The sequence below is a fragment of the Oryza sativa genome, chromosome 10, assembly GCF_034140825.1.
Source record: "Oryza sativa Japonica Group chromosome 10, ASM3414082v1".
NCBI lineage: Eukaryota > Viridiplantae > Streptophyta > Magnoliopsida > Poales > Poaceae > Oryza > Oryza sativa.
Genome location: NC_089044.1, coordinates 10,706,753 through 10,719,111, shown reverse-complemented (window position 1 = coordinate 10,719,111; position 12,359 = coordinate 10,706,753). Strand labels below are relative to the sequence as shown.

The window sequence follows — 12,359 nt, the reverse complement described above, 5'->3', positions numbered from 1 at the left end:
GCGCGGGAGGTGCGGCTGGCGGTGGAGGAGGCGACCTAGGTGTAAGGAGGAGCTGTCGGTGGGTGTGGCGCGGTCTTCGGTGCTCGAAGGCTGGCCGGCGGGGGACGCCGGTGCAGGGGCCCCACATGTCGGTAGAGCTTGTATGGTGGTGGAGCATCGGTGCGTTAGCCGTGGATTCGCAGGTGGTGAGCGGCAGGTGAAAACCCAGTCCGGCCTCTGCCAGACCGACAACGATGGTTCATTCCCCCTCCTGAGGGCGTTGTCGTTCTGTCTCACCCCTCGAAGGGTGGTTGCCGGGTGAAAGCCCAGTCTTGTCTCCTTTGAGTCCCGATAGACTGCGGCGGCGGTTTCTCCGTCGCTTCTCTTCTTGAAGACGTCGTTTTGGCATCCCCTGGGGGTGATACCGTCTGTGTCCCCTTGTTGGTCTAGTGGCGGTCGGTCACGCTTAGCGGCGTCCGGTCCGGTGGTAGTCTTCTCCTGGGCTGGTGTGTTGGCGATGTCGATGTGTGGGTGGTGGTATATTTTTTCTTTTTTCCTGGTTATGACCCTCCAGGGTTGTAGTCTTGTAATTTTTTTCCTGCTCTATCAATAGAACTTCGCACTGTCTCGTGTGAGTCGTTCAAAAAAATATAAACTCTTTCTGTCAATATTATTTACTTTTAATGTAGATTTAAAATATTATTAAATTATACTCCTACATGAAATCTTTTCCCAATAATATTAACTCCAGCTCAAATTGTTTCTAAATTATATTTCTATATGGACCATTTCTATTAATTTTATTTATTTTCAAACTGAATTTGAAATATCTCTAAATTGTACCTCTGCCAGAACTCTTTTCTCTATTACGTTTATTTTTTATTTGAATTATATATATTTTAAAATTTTACTTCTACGTGGACTCTCTATAATATTTATTTTTAACCTATATTTAAGATATTTTAAAATTATATTTACATGTGGATTCTTTCTCTTAATATTATTTATTTTAACCTGGATTTAAGATATTTCGAAATTGTACTTGCACATGAATTCTTTTCGCCATAATATTTTTTTAATGGGAGTTTTACTTATTTGTAAATTGTATTTTTGAGATGGACTATATCTGTTAATATTATTTATTTTTAATCTTAATTTTAGATGTTCCTAAATTGTATTTTGGCTGTGTTCACTGGAATGGGTGGTAACCCATCTCCTGCGCACGAAAAATGGAGCAGTCCATTGATTAATTAAGTATTAGCTATTTTTTTAAAAATAGATCAATATGATTTTTTAAGTAACTTTCGTATAGAAATTTTTTTAAAAAAGACACATCGTTTAGCAATTTTGGGAAGCGTGCGCGTGGAAAACTAGGCGGAGGGAGTTGGGAACCAGGACTTAGGAACAGAGAGACTTAGAGATGGACTCTTGTCTCAATATTACTTATTTTTTTAATTTTAATCTGCATTTCAGATTTTTCCCTAAATTATATCTCTACATGGATTTTTATCTCAATATTCATTGTTTCTTAATTTTTAATCACAATTTCAGTTTTTGCTAAATAGAATTTCTACATGGACTCTTATTTTAATTGTTATTCAAAATGTGAGATATTTTAAATTGCATATATAGTTGGACTTTATTTGTTTTCTTTTTTTATTAGTGAGTAGTTTGCGTCTACACTATATAAACTTGGTAGATGAGTACATATATAGATATAGATATATATATATAGTGTAATAACTTATCCAGTACGTACTTTCTGGTTAAAAGATATCTCTTCGGTACCATACTTTTTAATCCACGAGTAAAAATGCCCATGCATTGCAACGGGTGAAGTCTATTTTAATCTTATAATTGTTATATGGTTTAGTTAAGATGAAATTCACTGTCGAAGTTCGCTTGGATTTATATTTCTTTTACAAAATCATAAGCTGCAGTTCGGAGTCCGATCGTCTTAAATTAGCATACGAGTTTTTTAAGCAGATTTTTTTTATGTTTCCTTCTTTATTACCAAAAGTAAACGATATTAAAAACCGACTCCGACTCAAATATGGATATGTATTTCCAAAAGCAAATGAACTTAAAAACCGACTCGTACACAGATGACATACCAAAATACCGGCAAAAATATCTTTAATTTTTATAATAGTGGAGAAAAGATAGAGATAGCGATAGAGAAGAGATATAGATTATAAAATTAAAATCGACTCAAACACGGATGACGAATCACGGAAACATCTTCAATTTGTATTTCCAAAAGCAAACAAACTTAAAAACTTACACAGACGACGTACTAAAATAGGCAAAAATATTTTCAATTTTTATAATAAGAGAGAGATAGAGAGGACATATAGATTAAAACCAAAACATAAAATTAAAACCAACTCAAACACGTATAACGAACCAAAAAACATCTTCAATTTTTATAACCGACTCAAACATGGATTATGGATTATGTACCATGGAAACATTAAAACTATTCCTATCTACCGTAACAACCTGATATTGTCCCGTCTCTAAACGTAACTGTTTGTAACGGTTTGCATCCGATCGGAACCCAACTAAAATTAACTGACCTAATAGCTGTAGTAACTTGTGTTGCATATTAACTGCTTCGTACGTATATCCCAGTAACAACTGCTTTATCGAAGTTGATAAAGATATACTACTAATATAATTACCAGGCTTAATTTTCTTCTATACATGATCCGAACCAAACTACAATACGGATAGGGCATATAGCCGGGCGTACGTACGTCAAACGTGTGGTTAATTACCTCTCCTATAATCTATTTAACCAACGTTAACCCTGCATCGAGTTCTTCGTCCCCGATTGATCTCGCCGTCGACCACCACCACCACCACTGTTGGAAATAATACATACTTAGCCATTAATTTTATTCCAAGCATTATTATTTGAAAGCACATACAGCAAGCATAACCTACTTGCGACATGATAGGACAAGAAAAACTCATAAATTCTATCATGCTAGATATCAAACAAGGCATAAATAACCAAGCTAAGTAGGTCATTAAGCTAATCACAATGGTAATCTAGCCGCAATATTTTAATCTAGATGAACAGTACCATGCATATATAAAACTCAGGTACGATCAAAACTAGATTAGAAATGCACTGGTTCCTTTCCTTTGTAAACGAAAGAATTCACTCACTGAATGGATCGACGGAGATCAGCGAGTCGAAGCAGTGCAGTCAATCGATGATGTCGAGCGGCCGCGTAGAAATACGTTGCCCAGAAACCTTTACACCGCCCCCGTGCAGGTGCGAATGCGGCGAAGGCTCGGAGACACCGCTCACCGGGATGCTCATTGCACGACGAGCACAACGGCCGGCTTGGACCGACGGCGACGCAACACGGCGGCAGTAGAGGAATTTCAGAGTAGATGGCTATTGTGTTCTGTATCCTTCAAGGACGTCTCCTTGACTCCTATATAGAGCTAACACTGAACAGCAGCCCACGCTCAATCCGTTGCTCCTCCGCGTCAAAGCCGGATCGGCTCCGTGAGAAACGCAGCCGCCAAACGGCCACAAGCACACGTTCTCTCTTCACGTGAGAACTAAGTCTTCAGGTGATTGACTCGATCAGCAGATGTTGTTGTATGCAAGCATCTTTTCATCCAACACATGCTGATCATGCGGCTAAGCATTAGGCATTTAAATTGATGAAATGATCAATGTCTCCAAGCATGTTATTTCCATCACACCACCAGGTAGCTGCTAGTTAGCTTGCCATGTCGTCGTCACCGACAAAGGACGTCGTCACCGCGTCGACGGCCACCTCTACTTCGGCGGCCACCTCCGGTTGCAACTTTCTCAAGATCAAAGTACGCAACGCGATCAAGAAATCTCACCAAGGCAGCAAATACGACATCGAGTCGTCCAAGTTCCAGGCCGCAGGTCACACCTGGAGCTTCTTCTTCCACCCCAACTCGAGCAAATAAATATTCGGGCAACGGCTACTCCACCGTGTGCCTCAAGCTCCACGCCGCCGACCCCGGCACCACCACCGCCGGCGGCGGCGGCATCCGAACCAACGTCCGGTTCCGCATGGTCAGTCTGCAGCCGTGCGTGCCTCCGACGAACGAGGTGAGGAGCTACGCGACGTCGTTCCACGGCACCGGGAAGGCGGAGTACTGCTGCTTCACGTTCATCCGCCACGACGTCCTGGCGAGCCAGTGGTCCAGCACCGATGATGAGTTCGCCATCCACTGCGACGTCGCCGTCGTCGAGGAGGCCGCGGCGGCGGCGACGATGTCCACGGAGCTCGGGCCGGATGACCTGCATGGCCTGATGATGATCTGCAAATGCAGCGTCGACAATGACGATGAGCCATGCAAGAGCGGCACCCGGCAGAACCTCAAGGAGGCGTTTCGCAAGCAGTTCTTGGGTTGTTTTGGACCAAAGTAGCTATTTTAGCTATGAATTTATATTTAACTATTTAGCCCTTTCTGCAATTTTCATTTAGGATTAGGATGTTGGTGCAATGTTGGTACTATTAGAATTAAAAATAGTTTGTGCACTTTGCCATTTTTGATATCTATCTATTTATTACTAGAAAAAATACCTGTGCGTTGCAACGGCTAAAAACAATTGTGTATAGCATACATTATACTCTTTATTTTGGGTCTTTCTTCCTTCCTTTTCAGTCCTAGTCCTGCCCGTTACCTCCCTCCTAGTCCAGCCCGTCACCTTCCTCTGTTTGGCCTGTCTCTATTTGACCTAGCCCACAAGTAAAGCAGTTGCATTGTCTCTATTTGACCTAGCCCACATGTAAAGCGGTAGGCCTAGCTCGCATAACCGATTGTCGTCTTCAATATCTGGAAACAGTCTCGTATCCGTACTATGCTAAACCAATCATCCCATCAAATCTGATTGAATATCCGTACGATGCTAAACCAATCATCCCATAAAATCTGATTGAATATTTCTCGATCAACCTAAGAAAAAGCGGCGAAAAAAAGAAAAAAATGCGAAAAAAAGGGACGGACGAAAAATCCTACCGAAAACCTTACGTTGATGTAGAAAAAGCAGCCACTTAGGCTATCTCGAGTTCTCGACAAGCGTCGACAAGCGTCTAAATGTATTGCATTTGCATGGTTATAATAATGAAACAACCTATCGAATTGAAACTGAAAAAATATAATGACCGTCAAAACTAAGTGCAAACTAATATAATTTTCAAGCGATTTGACTAATCAAATATTCATTGTTTCCGATGATGAGCACTACGAAACATATTCTTATAATACAAACAACAAAATTAATAGGATGAATCATAGATATGTAACAGTGTTTTTATCAAAATGCACGTGATTACCAAATTTATACTTTTTTTTACATTTTACAAGTTGTTCCACTAAATCATACCCACCTACCAAGTTATTGTTCCACTAGTGTAATTTAATCTTGATTAATTGTGGGAATTTCTAAGTCGTGAGAGGACATGGTGGCTAAATTTTCTGTTAATTTATTAAGTTAATAGATTTGTCAATATGTTCTTTCGTGGTAATATTTTACTTATACTTTGTTAGTTTGATAACTGATGCGTTACTACAACAAGAACCCCCTCTAGCAATACATGCTTGGCAACGCATTAAGGATGCATTGCCAAAATGCGACCCTAGCAACGCTTAGTAGTGGGTGAGCCTAATTTGTAATAGATAATATGTGTTGCAGAACATGGGTTGCAGAGATTGAGTATCTTGCAACGGCTGAATTTGCAATGGTCTTGATGCCCTGTAAAAACTTTTGGAATAAGCGAACTTATTGTATTTTTTAAAATAATCGAGTGAGATATTTATTTTTACATTTCGGACCTCTAGCGAATTGTTTTTTAAAAGAAATTATCAAGTGAGTTGCTTTTTTTTTCCTGTTAAAACTTTTGGACTAAGCATGCTTTTTAAAAAATAATAATAATTGAGCGAGCTGTTTTTTTACATTGTGTATTGGGCGTGTTGTTTTTGTTTTCTAAAAAATTTATCAAGCGAGTTTATTGGGAAAAGTGTTGTTTTTGTTTTCTAAAAAATTTATCAAGCGAGTTTATTTTTTAAAAAAATTCCACAAGCGAAGTGGCTGCTGATACCTGATAGGAATAAATTAGTGGGGCAAAGATGCAAACAGAGGATTCGAACCTGGGTCTCTAGGATAGAATATGCGCAACCCAACCAACTGAGCTAATCACATTTCTTATCAAATCATTTATTTAGTTGTTTATATCATAACAACTAAAATACGATCTGTGAAATTAGCACTTTAGCAGGCAACCTTAGTCTCCCACCTTCTCTCCTCTCCTCTCGTGTCTCTCACCTCACCCAACACGCACGAGAGCGCCGCCCCATCCTGTTCCCACACCGCATCTCATTTTCTTCTCACGCTCTCGCACATCACTGCCACGGCGCACACCGACGGCGGCGGCGGCAGCGCACATCGGCGGCCAGCGGCGCGTTCTCAGCAGCGGCGGCGGCGAGCCCGCGAGGGGATCGGCCGCGGCAGGCCGGCGACGGGCCGAGGCCGACGACAGCGGGTCAACGGCAAGCACGGTCCTTTTCTTAGCCACTTCTCATAGGTTGATTCCCCATTTGGCCCCAAATCCAGGTCAGTGTCAGATCCAGGTCAATGTCAATTTTTTTTAATTATTCAGGTTTGTTGCATCATGAGTCTATCTGATTGAGTTTAATAACACCTGCAGATTTTTCTTGTTCATCCGAACGGATATTTGGAACATAGGTTTTAAACGCATGTGCTTCTGGAGTCATCATCTGTAGATTAACTAGAGGTAATTTATAGTAAGGAATTTAACTTGGAGATGACAGCTTTGACATTAGATTGCTGGATGTTTTTTCTGTAAATTGATTTAGCTCTTCTCTATTTTTGCAGAGTAAAAGCTTTTGTTTCAGTGTATAAAGGAGGTCTATTAGGTTGTGACAAAATTAGCTGACACTGATTTTATACTGGTACTTTTCTAATTGCCCTATTTTTGCTACGTCATGATCATAAGAGACAATTCCTTGTCATTGTTATTATCTACAAGAACCTGAAATATCAAATTTTTTATATAGGTCGAAATGGATTTAGAAACCATCAAGATTCTTTTGCGCTACCCTAGAGGTTCTGTTGAGTACTTAGCTGGAGTAGATGGATTTCTTGAATTTGCATATAAAGATAAGTTAGAGGATACAAAGATTTATTGTCCATGTGAAACATGCGTACATACTATGCTACTTTCAAAAAATGATGTCTATGATCATTTGGTGTGCAATGGAATGCTTCAGAGTTATGACCAATGGGATTTTCATGGTGAGTCTTCAGAGGAGCAAATTAGGAACCAACAACCACAGCCTCACAATGAAGACATGCGTGCTAACATGCACGAATTAATTAATGATGCACTTAGGACTGTGTATGACGACATGCCTATGAGTGATTCTGCAGATTCGCCATGTACACACACTGATGGACCAAATTTAGAAGCTCAAGCATTTTATAAGTTGGTGAAAGATTCAGAGAAGCCTTTATGGGATGGATGTGAACTATCACACTTATCTCTGCTAGTGCTTTTGTTCAATATGAAATCCATGAACAAATGAAGTGATAAATCATTTGGAGATCTACTTGATATTCTTCACATGGCAATTCCAAATGGAAAAGAATTGCCAAAAAACTTTTATGAGGCTAAGAAGGTGGTTTCAAAATTTGGTCTAGATTATCAACAAATTCATGCATGTCCCAATAACTGTCAGCTGTTTTGGAAAGAGAAGGTTAATGATGATTTTTGTTCAACTTGTAAGGCTTCTAGATGGAAAGATAAAAAACCAGAAACCAAGTTAACGAAGAAAGAAAGAAAGAAAGCAACGCCAAGCAAAGTCTTATGATATTTTCCAATAAAGGAGAGGCTGAAAAGATTGTTCATGTGTAGAGAAACAACATCGCTCCCACGTTGGCATGATGAAGAGCGCTTAGTAGAGGATGGTGTGCTTCGACATCCAGCTGATTCTCCAGCATGGAAGAACTTTGATAAAAGGTTCAAGCAATTTGCATCTGATTCTCGTAATATACGATTTGGGTTAGCTACAGATGGGTTTAACCCATATGGTATGTTGAGCTCTACCTATAGTTGCTGGCCAGTTGTTTTAGTAATATATAATCTTCCACCATGGCTCTGCATGAAGGAACCTAATCTTCTAATGCCATTAATAATTCCTGGGCTCAAAAGTCCTAGAGATAACATTCATGTTTTCCTCCAGCCGCTTCTAGAAGATTTAAGAGACATATTTGTCAATGGCATTTCCATATATGATGCATTTAGAAATGAAACTTTTAATTTGAGGGCAGCTGTACTGTGGACTATAAATGACTTGCCAACTTTAGGAATGCTTGCTTCACATATGGTGCATGGAGAATTTGCATGCCCGCCTTGTGGTCCAAATGTATGGTCCAAACGTTTGGCACATGGGAAGAAATCTTGTTTTATGGGTCATCGTCGATTTTTGCCACCTAATCATGAATTTCGTTTTGATAGAAATTCTTTTGATGGAACCACAGAGATTAGTACAGAGCCTATGACTTACTATGGGCGTCCGGTATTGGATGAAATAAATGCTATCGGTGATTTTAAGAAGTCAAAAACTTATAAGGCAGTAAGTAGTTTATTCACACTACCTTACTGGGATGGCAATCTTCTTCGGCATAATCTTGATGTGATGCACATAGAAAAAAATGTGTGCGACAATATTTATGGTATACTTCTAAATTTAGAAGGAAAGTCAAAGGATAATCTCCAAGTTCGTCTTGATCTCAAGGAAATGAACATTAGAGGGGAGCTCCATCCACAACAAAGAACTTCAAGCAAGTTCTACTTACCACCTGCCAGCTTTACTATGTCCAAAAGTGAGAAGCAATTGTTCTGTAAAGTTCTTAGGGATATAAAAGTTCCTGTGGCTATTCTTCAAACATATCTAGATGTGTGAACTCTGCTGAAGGAAAAATTCATGGGCTCAAAACACATGATTGCCATGTTCTAATGCAACAATTGATTCCAATTGCTTTGAGGGGTATTCTTCCCGATGAAGTCACATCTGTCTTGTTTGACTTATCTGCTTACTTTCGAGGAATATGTTCAAAAGTTCTCCATGTTGATGAGCTTGACCGTTTGGAAGAAGCAATTAAAATCACATTGTGCAGAATGGAAATGATATTTCCTCCTGGATTCTTCACTGTTATGGTTCACTTAGTCGTCCATTTAGCTACTGAATGTAAGATTGCTGGGCCAGTTTGCTATCGATGGATGTACTTTATTGAAAGGTACTAAAAATATATTAGCATACAATTTATAATATTTCTCATATGTCATATGATACAATACTAACTTATTAGTTTTGTGCCTTGTATGTATATTACAGGTACCTGGGTAAATTGAAGTCGTATGTTCGCAACAAAGCGCGTCCAGAAGGTTCAATTGCAGAATCATATTTGGCAGATGAGTGCATGGCATTTTGTTCGCGATACTTGGAAGGTTTCTCTACCAAGCATAACATACCATCAAGGAATAATGACAAACCAGATCAATTTGAGACTCCCATGAGTAGGCAAGAATCCACTTTGTTTCCTCCAGTAGGAAAACCATTGGGAAAACCATCGGCGTACTCCTTAACTGATAGAGAGAAATTGCAAGCATATAGATATGTGCTATACAACTGTGATGCTATAGTGCCATATCTGAAGTACGTATTGTCCTAACATAGCCTTTTTTTATGTGTTGTAAGTGTTTTGCTTCAAATTTATGTTTATTTGTTTTGCAGAGAACATGCTGCTGATTTGCAAAGGAAGAAACGCAAAAGGCTAACTCCAAAAAACATTGAGAACATGCAAAATGAACAATTCCCTGATTGGTTCAGAGATTATGTAAGTCTCAAAATTTATGTTTCTCTTTTTCAAATACTAATACATCTTTTGGTTTGGTGTAGATCTTGCAGTTGGAGAATCAAAGAGGTATTGATAGTATTGATGAGGATATTAGATGGCTAGCACGTGGACCAATTGAGGTAGCAAAACGACATAGAGCATTCAATACCCATGGGTATAGGTTCAGATCAAAGCGTTATGCCAGGGTGACTCAAAACAGTGGAGTTGTTGTGACTGTAAAAACATCGAGCTACACGTCCGCCAGTGATACTAACCCTATCCTTGGTGATATCATGTATTATGGAAGGGTACTTGATATAATTAAGTTAGACTACTATGGAAATTTCTCAGTTGTGTTGTTTAAATATGAATGGGTCGATGTAACTAAAGGAAAATGAGTGAAAATAGATAAGTTTGGCTGCAAACTTGTGAATTTCTCAAATAAAATTCATACCGGTGAAAAGATTGAGCATGAGCCCTTTGTATTTGCAAATCAAGTCAACCAAGTGTTTTACATTGAAGACCATTTAAATCCAGGGTGGTCTATTGTAAGGAATATGAAACCCAGAGATGTATTTGAACTGGGCGAAGAATGGAATGATGTGGAATGCGAACCATACCATGTCAATAATCTTGGGGAGCTATTTGACAGTGCACATGATGGTCAGACATGGATTCGAAGAGATATAGAAGGAACAACTGTCGATAACATGGTAACTAATTAAAGGTGAGGTTATGAAGGTTTTTCACTATCTATCTGTCCATTATCAATGATTTCCTTATATTATTTATATCTTCACTTGGGGAGCACTTTATTTTTATGGCAGTAATTTTGGATGGAGATTTACTGCGATGAAGGCTTCTTCACCACAATAGCTTTTCTGGATGAAAATGTCATTCGTATATTTCCTTGGATTGTCTAAGTGATTGAGCCAGATCGATTCAACTTTTTATTTGCATACATAAGTCCTGTAATAATGTTCTACATTAGTTATATACAGAATTGGTGGTTAGATCTTATTTTTAAATATCCAGGATATCATATTGTTTATATGATGAGAAAAAGGAATGGGCGTTTATAATCTTTGCATCTATTGTGTTCTGTTATTCCATTTCCACCTATATAAGAAAACTATTTACGTTGTCAATGGCACCTAACGTGAATAAGTAAGTCGAACGGACAACTCCAACATGAAGTGGACATAGCCTGGTGGTACATGGCTTCTTCAGCCGTATCGAAGACTGTAGTTCAAATCCTAACAAATGCATTTTTTTCCATTTCTTCTCCAGTGGCGATTCCTAAATTTTTTTCCCTCTCCTTAGCTGGCTAGATAACGAGGAAAACAAATATGCCAGCCTAGATTTTTTTTATTTTTTTTCTAGGGGCGATTCCTAATTTTTTTCCCTATCCTTCTTAGCTGGCTAGATAACGAGAATTTTTGAACTTTTTATTTTTAATTTTAAAATTAAACTGATCGAAAACTTATTTTTTCAATATAAATATTTTTGGCCACACCAACTATTATTTTAGGACAAAATATGTTACGTCTGGATTTTATCATGCGATCAGTATGGACCGAGACGACAACGAAAAAACATGTGGTTTTTTGGTCGTGCTAACATAAATTAAATAACAATTATTTAAAGAAAAATTATTTTACATCCTGATTTTATACGGCTTGTCCAGACCGGGTCGACAACGAAAAAACAAGTGGTTTATCGGTCTTGCAAATATAATTTAAATAACTATTATTTTATGACCAAAAATATTTTACGTCTTAATTTCATGCGTTCTGTACAGACTGGGTCGACAACGAAATAGCATGTGCCTTTTCGGTCGTGCTAACAGAATTTAAATTTCCATCTTATATAAATACCTGGAGAAGTCTATTTATATTCTGTCTATTTATATTCTCAATTGCAGCTAACGTGAAAAAATAAATAAAGGGGGACATAGCCTAGTGGTACTTAGCTTCTTCTACTGTATTGACAACTCTAGTTCGAGAACTAGCAAATGCATAATTTTTTTCATTTCTTCTCTAGTGGCAATTCCTAAAAACTTTTTCCTCTCCTTGAACGGGAAAAAAAATTCTGTTGCCCCAGAAATTTTTTAATTTTTTGAACTTTTTTATTTTAAAATTTTAAAAATAAACCATTTGAAAACTTATTTTCAGAATATCCGGATTTCATCCAGTCTGTCCGGACCGGGTCGACAATGAAAAAACACGTGTTTTTGTCGTGCTATGATAAATTAACTAACTACTATTTTAAGACAAAAAAATATTTTATGTACAGATTTCATACGGTCTGTCCGGATTGTGTCGACAATGAAAAAACACGTGGTTTTTTGTTGTCCTAAAAAATTAAATCACTGTTATTTAATTATATATATTTTTCATGTGGTCTGTCCGGAACGGGTCAACAATGAAATAACACGTGATTTTTTGGTTGTGCT

General features: G+C 38.4%; 1 pseudogene; it reads left to right on the top strand.

Moving 5' to 3' along the window:
* The first annotated feature begins 6,292 nt into the window (after positions 1–6,292).
* On the top strand, positions 6,293–10,988 carry LOC107279079 (uncharacterized; annotated as a pseudogene).
* Positions 10,989–12,359: the final 1,371 nt, after the last annotated feature.